Raw genomic sequence first — 15,501 nt, 5'->3', positions numbered from 1 at the left:
AAAAGATAAAAAGTAGTACACAAACCGGACGGAAAACAGCGAGCCATGCATGTTTTCAGTAATTGGCCGTGCGCTCGAGGAGGGCTAACCACCGGAAAAGGCATGACTTATGCATGCCTTCCACTAATGAAAGCAAGCAGATTTTGAAAGGCAAGCCCACGAACCAATGAAAGACACTGACGTGACATGGGTGGGGCTCCGAGCCCTTTGCTAACTACTAATGCGTCATGCAACACAGGCTCGACCCTAAAAATGGTGTTCCATGTGGGTTGGGGCATTGGGCCTCCGGCAGTGAGCACATGTCCGACTTCCCAAGGGGAGCCTGTGCAGGTGCGATTAAGAGCAGCAGGCTCTGGGCGGTGAGCTTGGTGAGCAGAAGACAGCTGAAACTGCAGCTTTTCCTGCCTACGGTCATACCACCCTGAATGCGCCCGATCTCGGAAACTAAGCAGGGTCGGGTCTGGTTAGTATTTGGATGGGAGACCGCCTGGGAATACCAGGTGCTGTAGGCATTTTGCCTCTCACAGACACTAGGTGCTGCACGTCTTAGCTCAATTACACAGCTTCCTCACTAATTTAATTTTCCACTTTTTATTTCCTGCACTCTTTTTTTCCTGTCTTAAAAAAGAAATAAAAAAGAATAGCAATAACACTTTTCTAAAGGAAAACGTACAATTATTCTTCACCAAGCTGAAGAAAACATTTGCTCCACGACAGGCAAAGGGATCCCTAGCTAAGGCTTTGCTTTCTTCAGTAAGCATATGCGTGAGGTCTTAAGACCAGATCTCACTTCTTGTAATGTCATTTCCTGTCAGGTCATGGGTTGTGATGCCACTACCTGTGATTCCAGGTGCGATTTCACATGCCATGGTGTCATGTGCCGTGATGTCACTTGCATAGTGTCTAACTTGGTCAGTCCCCCCACTTATTTTCTTTAAGACTTGTGCCATGAATAAGCCTCAGCCCCCAAGAAATAGTGCTTGAGCCCACTATTGGCAACCAAATGGAAAAAATCAGCACAGCGTGTCGTTGTGGAAGAATGAAATGAGTTGCAGACAATAGTGTAACAGAGTCAGAAGCAGAGCATTCCAGAAACAGGGAATAGGTGTGTACAATATGAGTTGTTGTAAAAGCATTCCAAAGCTTTTTCCGGCATTTCATGGCACTGTAAGAGGTGTCATTAACTCAACGATCCATTTATCGACCAAAGGAAAAATGGGTGAGCAGGGCGTGTGCAGAATAAAACCTGTTCAGCATAGGAAAACATCCCAGCAGAGAGCACATTACTCACTGTTGCGCCCTAAGCATTAAACTACAGACCTCTGTCTCTTTCAGTTTCACTTGTATTGTAAGAAGGGGCATTATTTTGCATGTTATTTGAGAAAGGATTCCATGATGAAAGATCTGATTTTTCCCACAACTCCTAAATACTTTCTGTGGCACCCTGGTTTGACAAAAGTAAAGAAAATACTGGCCACCCTCTGCCTGTAAGGCATGGCGAATATGTTGCAGATGGCACTTACAGAGTGACAGAGCCTCTCCATCAAGTGGCAAAAGTGCAAGAAGAGGTAAGTCATTGGCTTGCCTTCCTGTTTATTCCTGGATTTGTTAAGGTAGTGTAGAAGAGATAGTTCTCCCGGCCAGAGTTAATGGAGGTGCCGCCACTCAGTGGGATAACAAAGACAGAACTCCTGCATAGCAGCAACTAATCGTCCTTGGGAGGGAAGAATGAACGCTGCTGTTCAGAAGCAGCGTCTCCCCTGGTGACTCCTCGGAGTCATGCTCTAAGGAGGGGTCCAAGGAGGCTCATCACCTGCTGTGTCAGGTCAGAGTTGTCCATTGTAATTGAGTGTGTGAGTTTGTGAGAAGGGCTGTCTGATAGTCGTGCTAGGTTGGGGAGGGGCTGCTGCAGTCTGTGACGATGAGAGAATCGGAGGTAACCCAGAGTATTTAACGAGCATTTTCAATACAACAGATCACACATTTGCTCGAGTTAGAGCTATTACCGTTGTAAACTCCTAACTGGACTTTTCTTGCCACACAAATGAAAAGAAAAAAAAGGTTTTTTTATTTGTGTGGCAAGAAATGTCCGGTTAGAAGTTTACAAAGCTGGGGGTGGGGTGGGGGAATGCAATGCTCTGGTGTTTGCTGGAGTCAGGACTCCTAGCGTTGTAAAATACTCAGTGGACTTTTCTTGCCACACAGACTGAAATTAAAGAGAGCGAGGCGAGCTGGCCCTGGAAAAGCCTCTTTCTGCTGTTGGTTTATGTTTACAGAGGGAGCTGGTGGGGAGGAGGGACTGAACAAGCACCCACACTGTTGAGGTGAAACAGGCAAATGCCAAAAAAAAGTCCCTTACAGAAGAGATAAACAGGACATAGCACAATTACAAAGTACTTTGTGCTGTTCCCAAAGTGAAAAAAGGCAGGACAAAGAGGCAGAACTGACCACTAGCAATCAAGGATTTTTGAAGGGCACTGCAACTAACAAATCACAATGCTAGAACTCACTCTATTGTATACTTTAGTATAGAGCAGGCTGAACGCTAACGCTCGACCTAAAAAGGGAAGGTTTAGGTCTGGCAAGTGGGTACACTTGCCAAGTCGACTTGGCAGTTTAAAACTGCACTCACAGACACTGCAGTGGCAGGTCTGAGCCATGCTTACAGGGCTACTAATGTGGGTGGCACAACCAGTGCTGCAGGCCTATTAGTAGCATTCGATTTACAGGCCATGAGCACCTTTAGTGCACTTTACCAGGGACTTACTAGCATATCAAATATGCCAATCATGAAAAGCCAATTACACATACATTTTATATAGGAGCTCTTGCACTTTAGCACTGGAAAGCAGTGGTAAAGTGCCCAGAGTAACAAACACAGCAAAAACAGAGTCCAGCATACATCAACAACCTGGGAAGCAGAGGCAAAAATTGTGGGGAGAATACACCAATGAAGCCAAGTCTAACATCTACCATTGGAGGACATTATCAATTTGCAGTTATGCCCTTTGGTCTGAAGAATGCACCTGCCACTTTTCAGAATCTGATGAAACGAGTCCCCCAAGGATTGGAAGCCTATAGTGCAGCTTATATGGACGACATAGCTGTCTTTAGCTCCTCCTGGGATGACCTCCTGGTCCACCTCTGGAATATCCTGGAGGCTCTGCAAAAACAGGCCTCACTATCAAGGCCTCTAAGTGCCCGGTAGGGCAGGAGAAGCTATTATATCTGGGACACCTGGTAGGTGGAGGCCTGACTCAACCACTACAGGGGAAGATCAAAAGTATTTTAGATTGGAGCCCAGGTAAGAGCATTTTAGGCCCCACTGGGTACTACAGGAGGTTCATTAAGGATTATGGCTCCATTGTAGACCCCCTTTAATTACCTCACATCTAAAAAGATGCACAAGAAAGTTTTATTGAGAGATAGCTGTCAAAAGGCTTTTGAAGACTTAAAAGAGGCCATGTACTCTGCACCTGTGTTAAAAAGCCCAGACTATTCCAGAAAATTCATAGTCCAGACAATTGCATCTGAGGTAGGGGTGGGGGCAGTACTATCTCAACTTAACACTGAGGGCTAGGACCAACCAATTGCTTTCATAAACAGAAGGTTGATCCCTAGAGAGAAGAGTTGGTCAGCTACAGAGAGGGAGGCCTTTGCTGTGATCTGAGCCTTCAAGAAGTTGAGATCATACCTCTTTGGCACTCACTTCATTGTTCAGACAGACCACAAACCTCTCTTATGGCTTAAGCAAATGAAAGGAGAAAACCCCAAATTGTTGAGGTGGTCCATTTTCCTACAGGGTAAGGACTTTACAGTGGAACATAGACCTGGGAGTAACTACTTCAATGCAGATGGACTCTCCAGATATTCCCACTTAGACAAATGAAGACTTATCTGGGCAAGGTTAGCCCTCTTGTTCTTCATTTGGGGGGGGGGGTTGTTTAGGAAAGTCCCCTTTTTCTTGGCATGGTTACCCACATTTTCTGCCTGTTTGTCAGTGTGCTTTCCTGTTTTGTCAGTGTGTTTGACTGTGTTCATTGGGATCCTGCTAACCAGGACCCCAGTGATTATGCTCTCTCTCTCCAAACTTTGTATTTCACTCCCAATTTGGCATATTGGTGCCCCTTATAAGTCCCTAGTATATGGTACCCAGGTACCCAGGGCATTGGGGTTCCAGAGGATCCCTATGAGCTGCAGCATATATTTTGCCACCCATAGGGAGCCCATGTAAAGTGTTTGCAGGACTGCCATTGCAGGTATTTATCACTACACCAGGTCACTCAGAGTTCAACCCTATGGCAGGGTGCAGAGTACCTGTGTGTGAGGGCATCCCTGCACTAGCAGAGGTGCCCCCATGAACTCCAGGTCCATTTTCCGGGACTTTGTGAGTGCAGGGACACCGTTTTATGCGTGTCCTGGACATAGGTCAATACCTATTTCCAGCTATATAATGGCAACTCCGAAAATGGTCATTGTTTGGTGTCAAACTTGCTGGAATCATAACCGCATGCTAATGCAAGCATTGGTTGTATGATTCCATGTACTCTGGGGGCTCCTTGGAGGAACCCCAATACTGCCATTTCAGTCTTCTGAGGTTTTAAAGGCAGCCCCAGCCCCTGCCACCTCACAGACAGATTTCTGCCCTCGTGTTGCTTGACCAGCCCAGGAAGGCAGAACAAAGGATTTCCTTTGGGAGTGGGGTGTTACACCCTCTCCCTTTGGAATTAGGTGTTACATTCCTGGGAGGGTAGCCTCTCCAGGCCGCTGGAAATGCTTTGAAGGTCACATTTTGTGGCCTCCTTGCATGATCCCATCTATGCCAGTTCAGGGACCCCCAGTCCCTGCTCTGCATGAAACTGGACAAAGGAAAGGGGAGTGACCACTCCCCTGTCCATCACCACCCCAGGGGTGGTGTCAGAGCTCCTCCAGAAGGTCCATGTACAGCATCCATTTTAGGACATCCTTATTCCTCACTCCTGATCCCTACTCCTCATCCAGAATTCCTGCTTCTCATCCATCATCCCTACTTCTCATCCATCCTCCCTACTACTCATCCATCATACATCATCCGTACTTCTCATCCATCATTCCTACTTCTCTTCCATCATCCCTGCTTTTCATCCATCATCCCTGAGTCTCATGCATCATACACTATCCCTGCTTCTCATCCATCATCCCTACATCTTATCTCTACTTCTCATCCATCAAACATCATCCCCACTTCCCATCCATCATCCCTACTTCTCATCCATCATACATCATCCCTACTTCTCATCCATCATCCCTACTTCTCTTCCATCATCCCTACTTCTCATCCCTGCATCTCATCCCTACTTCTCATCCATCACCCCTACTTCTCATCACTGCTTCTCTTCCATCATCCCTGCTTCTCATCTATCATCCCGACTTTTCATCCATCATACATCATCCCTACTTCTCCTCCATCATCCCAGCTTCTGATCCATCATACATCATCCCTAATTCTCATCAATCATCCCTAATTCTCTTCCATCATCCCTCCTTCTCATCCATCAGACATCATCCCTAATTCTCATTCATCATCCCTGCTTCTCTTCCATCCTCCCTACTTCTCATCCCTCATCCCTGCTTCTCATCCATCATACATCATCCCTTCTTTTCTTCCATCATCCCTGCTTCTAATCCCTAATTTCTGCTTCTCATCCCTACTTCTCTTCCATCATTCCTACTTCTCATCCCTCATCACTGCTTCTCATCCCTACTTCTCATCCATCTTCCATCATTCCTACTTCTCATGCCTCAGTCATCATCCCTACTCCTCCTCCATCATCCCTACTCCTCATTCCTCATCCCTCAGTCATACCAACACATTTTCAGTTTTATGAATGGATGAGGAGTAGAGATGATGGAGGAGAAGCAGGGATGATCAATGGAAAGTAGGGATGATATATGATATATGATGGATGATAAGCAGGGATGATGGATGAGAAGTAGGGATGATGTATGATGGATGAGAAGTAGGGATGATGAGAGAGAAGCAGGGATGATGGATGAGAAGTAGGGGTGATGTATGATTGATGAGAATTAGGGATGATGGATGAGAAGCAGGGATAGTGTATGATGCATGAGACGCAGGGATAATGGTTGAGAAGCAGGGATGATGTAAGAGAAGTAGGGATGATGGATGAGAAGCAGGGATGATGGATGAGAAGTAGGGATGATGGATGAGAAGTAGGGGTGATGGATGATGGATGAGAAGTAGGGATGATGGATGAGAAGCAGGGATGAGAAGTAGTGATGATGAATGAGAAGCAGGGATGAGATGCATAAATGAAGTAGGGATGATGGATGAGAAGTAGGGATGATGTATGATGGATGAGAAGTAGGGATGATGGATGGGAAGTGGGGATGATGTTTGATGGATGAGAAGTAGAGATGATTGATGAGAAGCAGGGATGAGACGCAGGGATGAGAAGTAAGAATGATGGAAGAGAAGAAGGGATGATGGATGAGAAGTAAGGATGATGGAAGAGAAGTAGGGATGATGGATGAGAAGTAGGGATGATGGATGATGGATGAGAAGTAGGGATGATGGTTGAGAAGTAGGGATGATGTATGATGGATGGGAAGTAGGGATGATGGATGAGAAGCAGGGATGAGAAGCAGGAATGAGAAGTAGGGATGAGGAGTGAGGAATGAGGATGTTCTAAAATGGATGCTGTATCCATTGGTTCTGCCATCTTGTTTCCAAGGTTGGCAGGGAACTCTGTGAGCATCTGAGTGGCCAGTGCCAGCAGGTGACGTCAGAGCTCTCTCCTGATAGGTGCTTACCTGGTTAGATGACCAATCCCCCTTTCAGGGCTATTAAGGGTCTCGCTTTTGGGTGGTTCCTCAGATTCGGATTGCAAGACTCGAGCAGGAATCCTCTGCATCCTCCACTTCGACTTCTCACTGAAGAAGCTGCATCTGGACCCTTTAGGAACCTACAAGCTGCAACAAAGAAGCAAGACGCCCCCTACATCATTGTATCCCCGGCTCCTGCCAGCAACTGCAATAGCTTCCCGGTCGTGCATCCTCTGAGGACAGCCCGTCTTCAGCCTGCATCAGAAGGAAGAAAGAATTTCCTTTGGGGTAAAGCAGTCATTCCCCTGCTTCTGCAGGCACCAACTGCGATGACGACTGGCTGTGTGGATCCCATCTCCTGCTGAGCTGCATGGATCCTGCATTACGAGCAGTGGACTGAAGTGGTCCCAACGGTCCTCTCTTCCAGCTTTCCAACTTTGGTGGAGTAAAGACCTTGCCTACCCACGCAAGACAGTACCCCCATGCACCATTTCTTTTGCAGCTACCAAGGTTTGTTGGCATCCTGCCTCCAAGTCCTTTGTGCATCTTGTAGCTTCAGCCCCCAGCCCTCCATCCTGCGAAGCACAGATCTCTGAGTGGTTCTCCGGCGACGTGGGAGCCCTTGTCATAGTGCTGCATGGGCCTCTTCTGCAACTTTGTTGTCCCTGTGCTGTGGGACTCCTGTGCATGCTGCCTGGTCTTCTGTGGGCTCTCTGAGTTGCTGAGGGCCACCTCTTACTCCCCCTGATTGAGTGGAGTCCACCTGGTCCTTCCTGGTCCTGGGTAGCGCCTTTTTCTGCTAACTGCGAGTTTTGTGTGTGCCAAGGCTTGTTGGCGGGATCCGACGATGCAAACCCGACCGTAATCCTCCATCCGCTGTGGGACATCACTTGCAAACTCCAGGAACCCGACTTCATCTTTTGGGTGCAGTACTGACTTCTCTTCTCCACTGGTGGTTCTCCTTTTGCACATTCATCCTGGTTAGCAGGGGCTCCTGTTCTTCCTGGACTCTTAAGTGCTTCTTAGACTTGGTCCCCTTCTTCCACAGGCCTTCTGGTCCAGGAATCCACTGTTGGTGTCTTGCAGTCTCTTCTGGGTTTTGCATAATTCTTCTTCTTGTTTCTGTGTGTGTTCTGGGGAAGTTGCTATCATTAACTCCTGCTTTCCTAGTCACTGGGGTGATTTGGGGTACTTACCTTTGGACAGCTGCTCATCCACAGCTACCTCTAGTGAGCCTGGCTTCTAGACACTGCATACACTACACTAATGGGAGATACCAGGACCTGGTATAAGGGGTAAGTACCTCAGTTACCCACCACACCAGGCCAGTTTCGTACTTGCCTACTAAAGTGTGCCAAAATGGAACAAAGATTTAATGGGTCTTATTCCAGTCAAAACATAAACACATTGAACTACATCACAAACTGCTTTCTGATGCAAAAGGAATGTTATTGTATCCCTTTGGTTATTAACATAATTGAAAAAGGGTGCAGATGGCCCAGTACTCATAAGCGCAATTGATGTGAATAATAAAATTTGACACACACTGTTGGAGGCTGGCTTTCTATGTAGTGTACAAAAATGACGGGCACTCTGCAGAGTCCAAGCAGCCCCACTTTGGTATCCAAAGGTAAAAAGCAGACCACCTAATGCTCTGTTTTTGTGGTAGTGTGGGTGAGCAGTTAGGCTAGTCCAGGAGATGTGCTAATCAGTTGTTATACTCACAATATCAATAAATGTGAACATACACTCAGAAAAATATCTTGAGAGAAATTTACAAAAATACTTCAAATTTTTATAACATTTTTAAGATGAAAATCATCAATTTATGGAAAGTACTTTTTTAATTATAGTTTTTTAAAGTTTAGAAAATGTTCCCGATTTGTGTGTAATTACGCACCATAGGAATCAATGAGAAAAACTTTATGAATGCACATAAAGTCAGGTAATGCTCTCACAAATGTCAACTTTTATTTTTAGATCACTGTCATGGAATTGTCTACTGGGCCTGCCAGGGAATGTCAGGAGGTTCCTGGTTCACGTGCGAGCAGCACCAAAAGGAGAAGGGGACCACTAGGAAACACACTGCAAAGTTGAACTTAAAGGTAAATCTGCTGGGTCCCCTTAGACAGTGGAGGTCACAAGAGGTTAGCGACCCCAAGAACACAGATGGTTGAGCAATGCAAGTGCCAGGGAGGCTGGGTGCAGCCCAGATAGGTCAGCCAGGAATCATGCTTCCTTGGGTCCTTGGAGTCAAGAGTAGGTGACTTTGAGGGTGGATTGCAGATCAGCAGGGCCACTCTGGGGAAGTCTCTTGACTGATGCTTGTTTCTGGGCCTTTGGGAGCTCAGAGTGGATTTTGCTTCTGGGTGCTCGATGGTGGGGGTCTGGTTGGCGGGTTGTGGTATGCCACAGCCCTGGAGAGTTGCAGTGCCACCAAGCTTGGCACAGTGGCAGGTCTTGTTCTTAAGGACTGTTGTATGGAATTTGGTTAGGCTGCTGGGTCCGGGTCATTGGTTTGCAGCTGGTCACTTTACTGGACTTTGTGTCCCTGTGTGCAGGGAGGGATACCTTCACTCAAAGGGAGGTTATTGACAGTTTTTAGAAGGCAGGAGGTGCTCTGAGGTTTTGTAGAGAGTCCAAGCAGCCCCACTTTGGTATCCAAAGGTAAAAAGCAGACCACCTAATGCTCTGTTTTTGTGGTAGTGTGGGTGAGCAGTTAGGCTAATCCAGGAGATGTGCTAATCAGTTGTTATACTCACAATATCAATAAATGTGAACATACACTCAAAAGAATATCTTGATAGAAATTTACAAAAATACTTCACATTTTTAAAACATTTTTAAGATGAAAATCATCAATTTATGGAAAGTACTTTTTTAATTATAGTTTTTCAAAGTTTAGAAAATGTTCCGGATTTGTGTGTAATTGCGCACCATAGGAATCAATGAGAAAAACGTTATGAATGCACATACAGTCAGGTAATGCTCTCACAAATGTCACCTTCTATTTTTAGATCACTGTCATGGAATTGTCTACTGGGCCTGCCAGGGAATGTCAGGAGGTTCCTGGTTCATGTGGGAGCAGCACCAAAAGGAGAAGGGGACCACTAGGAAACACACTGCAAAGTTGGACTTAGAGGTAAATCTGCTGAGTTTCCTTGGACAGTGGAGGTCACAAGGGGTTAGCGACCCCGAGAACACAGATGGTTGAGCAATGCAAGTGCCAGGGAGGTTGGGTGCAGCCCAGATAGGTCAGCCAGGAATCATGCTTCCTTGGGTCCTTGGAGTCAAGAGTAGGTGACTTTGAGGGTGGATTGTAGATCAGCAGGGCCACTCTGGGGAAGTGTCTTGACTGATGCTTGTTTCTGGGCCTTTGTGAGCTCAGAGTGGATTTTGCTTCTGGGTGCCCGATGGTGGGGGTCTGGTTGGCGGGTTGTGGTATGCAACAGCCCTTGAGAGTTGTAGTGCCACCAAGCTTGGCACAGTGGCAGGTCTTGTTCTTAAGGGCTGTTGTATGGAATTTGGTTAGGCTGCTGGGTCCGGGTCATTGGTCTGCAGCTGTTCACTTTACTGGACTTTGGGGGTCATTCCGACTCCCGCCGGCGGCGGTAACCGCACGCCCGGCGGGAGCCGCCGAATGACCGCACCGCGGTCAAATGACCGCGGCGGCCATTCTGGCTTTCCCGCTGGGCTGGCGGGCGACCGCCAGAAGGCCACCCGCCGGCCCAGCGGGAAAGCGCCTTCAACGAGGAAGCCGGCTCTGAATGGAGCCGGCGGAGTTGAAGGCGTGCGACGGGTGCAGTGGCACCCGTCGCGATTTTCAGTGTCTGCTTGGCAGACACTGAAAATCAATGTGGGGCCCTGTTAGGGGGCCCCTGCAGTGCCCATGCCACTGGCATGGGCACTGCAGGGGCCCCCAGGGGCCCCACGACACCCGTTACCGCCATCCTGAAAACCGCCAGGAACAGGATGGCGGTAAGGGGGTCGGAATCCCCATGGTGGAGGATTCCCTGGGGCAGCGGGAAACCGGCGGGACACCGGCAGTTTCCCGTTTCTGACCGCAGCTGTACCGCCGCGGTCAGAATGCCCACGGAAGCACCGCCAGCCTGTTGGCGGTGCTTCCTCCAACCCCGGCCCTGGCGGTCCATGACCGCCAGGGTCGGAATCAGGCCCTTTGTGTCCCTGTGTGCAGGCAGGGATACCTTCACTCAAAGGGAGGTTATTGACAGTTTTTAAAAGGCAGGAGGTGCTCTGAGGTTTTGTAGAGTCCTTCAGGTTTCCAGGGGACACATCAGAAGCGATTGTTGAGTCGTTGCCCTCTTAAAACTGCATTTAGGGGTTTTGGGGGGTACCAGATAATGGCCAATGGGCCACCTACCTTAGGGTGGCAACACCCACTGAATGACCACTTCCTATGGGAAGAGGTCACACCCCTTACCCTGATTGGCTTTTTTCCTGCCATCCAAGATGGAAGAAAATTAAATGGAGTGGTCACCTTGTTTGCTACACCTGAGGTGTGGTGCATGTTAGGGATGGTCACTCCTCATATTCTTGCTAGGTTTCCTGCTGGTTTTTCCACCTAAAGTGTGGGTAAAACTGTTGGGTTCCCATCTTCTGCTAGCAGCATAGGTCAGATTTCACAGGCGGCAAAACCTTGGGTGCCTGCCTGGGGTAGGAGTCCAGAATCATGTCTGGTGGTGGTGGGCTGGTTAGGACCTGGCACCAACCATGCCAGGCTGTTAGGATTTGCAAGGGGTACCGCTAAGGTGCCCTCTGGGTACATTTTGTAAAGATTCCAACACTGGGATCAGTGTGGGTTTATTATTCTGAGTTGTTTGATACCAAACAACCCAGGTTTCAGAGAGGCCATCATGTAGCTGGGGAACTTGTAATAACCAGTTGTAGGAAAGTGCCACGGTTGGCATGGTTACCCCCCACACTTTTTTCCTGATATTGATGCCAACCTTGATTAGAAGTGTGCTAGGATCCTGCTAACCAGGCCCCAGCACCAGTGTTCTTTCCCCAAATCTGTACCTTTGTGTTCACAATTGGCACACCCGTGGCACACAGTTAAGTCCCTTGTAAAAGATACCCATGGTACCAAGGGTCCTGTGGCCAGGGAAGGTCCCCAAGGGCTGCAGCATGTATTATGCCATCGTAGGAGACCCCTCACCAAGCACATGCACACTGCCCTTGCAGCTTGTGTGTGCTGGTAGAGAGACAAAAAGGCAAAGTTGACATGGCACTCCACTCAGGGTGCCATGCCTACAAACCACTTCCTGTGGCATAGGTAAGTCACCCCTCTAACAGGCCCTAGAGCAGGGTGCACTATACCACAGGTGAGGGCATAGCTGCATGAGCAATATGCCCCTATAGTGTCTAAGTCCATTCTTAGACATTGTAAGTGCAGTGTGGCCATATTTAGTATATGGTCTGGGAGTCAGTCATTACGAACTCCACAGCTCCATAATGGCTTCACTGAATATGGGGAAGTTTGGTATAAAACTTCACAGCATAATAAATCCACACTGATGCCAGTGTGGGATTTATTAAGAAATGCACCCAGAGGGCATCTTAGAGATGCCCCCTGTATATTAGCCCAACTGCTAGTGCAGGACTAACTGGTCTGTACCAGCCTGCCACTTTCAGACACGTTTCTGACCATATGGGGGTGAGGGCCTTTGTTCTCTCGTGGTCAGAAACAAAGCCTGTCCTGGGTGGAGGTGCTTCACACCTCCCCCCTACAGGAACTGTAACACCTGGCGGTGAGCCTCAAAGCCTCAAGTCTCGGGTTACAGTGCCCCAGGGCCCCAGCTAATGGAGATGCCCGCCTCCCGGACAAAGCTCAACTTTTGGCGGCATGTCTGGCAGGAAAATTAAGAAAAACAGGGAGGAGTGACTATCCCAGCTAGGGCCACCCCTAAGGTGTCCAGAGCTGTGGTGACCCCCTCCCTGCAAAACCGTCCATCTTGGCTTGGAAGACAGGGACCAATAGTGTTACGTTTGTGTCCCCCTCCCCAAAGGGAGTGGACACAGGAAGTGTGTAGCCACCCTCAGGGACAGTAGCCATTGGCTGCTGCCCCCGGGACCCCTGTAAGCCCCTAAATCCAGGATTTAAGGGCCTCCCTGAACCCAGGTCACCAGATTCCTGACGACCTGACAAGAAGAAGAAGGACTGCATAGCTGAAACCCACAGCAGAGAAGAAGGAAGACAACAACTGATTTGGCCCCAGCCCTACCGGCCTGTCTCCTGCTTCAAAGAACCTACAAAAAAAGCAACAAATCCAGCAGGTCCAGTGACCTCTGCCAAGCTCCAGAGGACTCCCATGCACCCAAAAGGACCAAGAACTCCTGTGGGCAGCATCCCTGTCCCAGACTAAACAACAACTAAGGACTCCAGACTCACTCCGAATGCGTGAGTTCTGACCACTCTGCACCCAACGCCCACGGCCCGTTTCCAGGAGGCCCAACCCACCAGAGAGAGTCCCCAGGTGACTGTGAGCAAGTGCCCACCCTGGGTTGACCTCTCCACCCCTCCACAATGATGTCTGCAGAGGGAATCTTGAGGACACTTGTGACCGTGAAAGCTTCGGATGAAGATATCCAACTCCCGGAGACACACTGCACCTGCAGCCCCCAGGCCTCCAAGAACCAGATCTCCAGTGCAGCTACAGTCTGCCGACAGCCCTCCTCCCTGTCCAGCCTGTGGTTTGGCCGAGACGACCTCCTGGACCTCGCCTGCATTATCTGAGTGACCTCCTACAGCATCTGAGCATTGAAAACCTGACACCTTGTTTGCACACTGCACCTGGCCGTCCCAGTGCCGCTGAGGGTGTGTCTTTGGTGCTTACTTGTGGCCCCCCCAGTGCTCCTCTAAACTCCCCAGGTCTTCCCTTTGAGGACGTGGTTACTTACCTACCGGCAGATCTGATTCCTGGTACCCTCAGTCTCATAGGAACTCATGTTAAATTTGCTTCATCTTTGACCTCTGCCAGTGTTGCTGGTGTTGGGTGTTTGGGTTTAACTTGAAACCACAGCGGTGGACTTCCTAACCCCCGGGGACTGGAATTGAAAGTTAAGTACTTACCTCGAAAAACTGTACTTCCTTTTCTTCCCCCAGGAACTGTTCTGAAATTGGACTATGCCCATTTTTAAAATAGATATTCCCAATTTGTTTTAACTGTTTACTTTGCTAAAGTGAAACAAAGTTACATGGATGTCTATGTTGAGAACTTACCTCCAACAATATTTACTTCTGAACTGAGTCTTGTGGTTCTAGTAATACATTAATAAAAGATATTGTTCTATATAAAAACCTACAGGTCTGGAGATAAGTCATTGAGTGTGTGCTTCTTTTATTGTCTGTGTGTGTTCAACAAATGCTTTGCACTACCCTCTGATAAGTTTAACTGCCCAACCACACTACCACAAAAGAGAGCATTAGTATTTTCTATTTTAGCCTCTGTTAAGCCTCTGAGGAACCCCTGGACTCTGTGCATACTATGGCCCTCATTATGACTTTGGCGGTAAATGCCGCTTACCGCCACGGTGACGCTTGCCAAAATACCCTTGCGGTGGTGAATGGCCGTTCGCCATATTATGACACACACAGAGCAATCCAAAAGAATACAGCCACGTACACAAATCCACCAGCCCAAAGGTCAGTGGAAAAGTGGTGGTCCCAAAACCCATACCATTATGCTAACAAAACAACGCCCATCACATTATGACCCACAAATCACCATGGCGGACATTCAACAGCGTTAAACCGTTGGCGATACATACCGCTGCACTCAGAATGGACACCCACATACAAAACAACACTACCTTGGGCAGTATGGAAAACACACATCTGACAACCATACACACAGCACAACCACACACCCACAGCACTATAAAACACACACCCACATTACCCACAACCCTTCACAAATACAAATCATTGCCATGAGACTGACACCAAGACCACTGCGACAACTACACACACACCACTTACACCCATACATCCCTCACGCGCCCCACATCACACGCCCTACCACATTAAGCAACACACTCTCACCAACACACACCACACAACACTCATGTCCCCACAAAGGCACCCCTGTTTCACTGATGAGGAGTTAAGGGTCATGGTGGAGGAAATTGTCAGGGTAGAGCCACAGCTGTTTGGAGCACAGGTCAGCAGATATCCATTGCAATGAAGATGGAGCTATGGCAGAGAATCGTGGACTGGGTGAACGCCGTGGGACAGCACCCAAGAACAAGGGACAACATCAGGAAGAGGTGGAATAACCTAAGGGGGAAGGTACATTCCATAGCAGCAAGGCACCAGCTCACCATGCAGAGAACTGGCGGTGGACCCCCTTCTCCTCCCCCACAGCTCACAGCATGGGAGGAGCAAGTCTTGGCAATACTGCATTCTGAGGGACTCACTAAAGTAGCCGGAGGACTGGATACTGGTAAGTCAACAATTACCACTTATCACCTCCCATACCTGCATGCCATCTCACACCCTCACCCTCACTCCCATTACTCCACTCCATCCCACATACTGCACCAACGTAGATGGCTAACCCCAATGCCAAGCCCTGCATGCTATCCCAATGCATGGAAAGACCTCCCAGCCCTGCATGGACACTCATCACAAAAGCATGCACAGCATAGGGAAACTAA

At 48.4% G+C, this 15,501-nt stretch overlaps 1 protein-coding gene and 1 pseudogene across 1 annotated transcript in view; one reads left to right on the top strand and one right to left on the bottom strand.

The window, feature by feature from the left end:
* Nucleotides 1–15,501, bottom strand: part of LOC138303593 (putative DBH-like monooxygenase protein 2) — a 186,845-nt gene that overhangs the window by 27,021 nt on the left and 144,323 nt on the right. The gene's annotated exons all lie outside the window — the stretch shown is intronic.
* On the top strand, nt 404–512 carry LOC138247565 (5S ribosomal RNA; annotated as a pseudogene).

This window comes from Pleurodeles waltl, chromosome 7 (assembly GCF_031143425.1).
Source record: "Pleurodeles waltl isolate 20211129_DDA chromosome 7, aPleWal1.hap1.20221129, whole genome shotgun sequence".
Classification (NCBI taxonomy): domain Eukaryota; kingdom Metazoa; phylum Chordata; class Amphibia; order Caudata; family Salamandridae; genus Pleurodeles; species Pleurodeles waltl.
The sequence above is the reverse complement of the archived record's forward strand: the minus strand, read 5'-3'. Positions and strand labels throughout refer to the sequence as shown.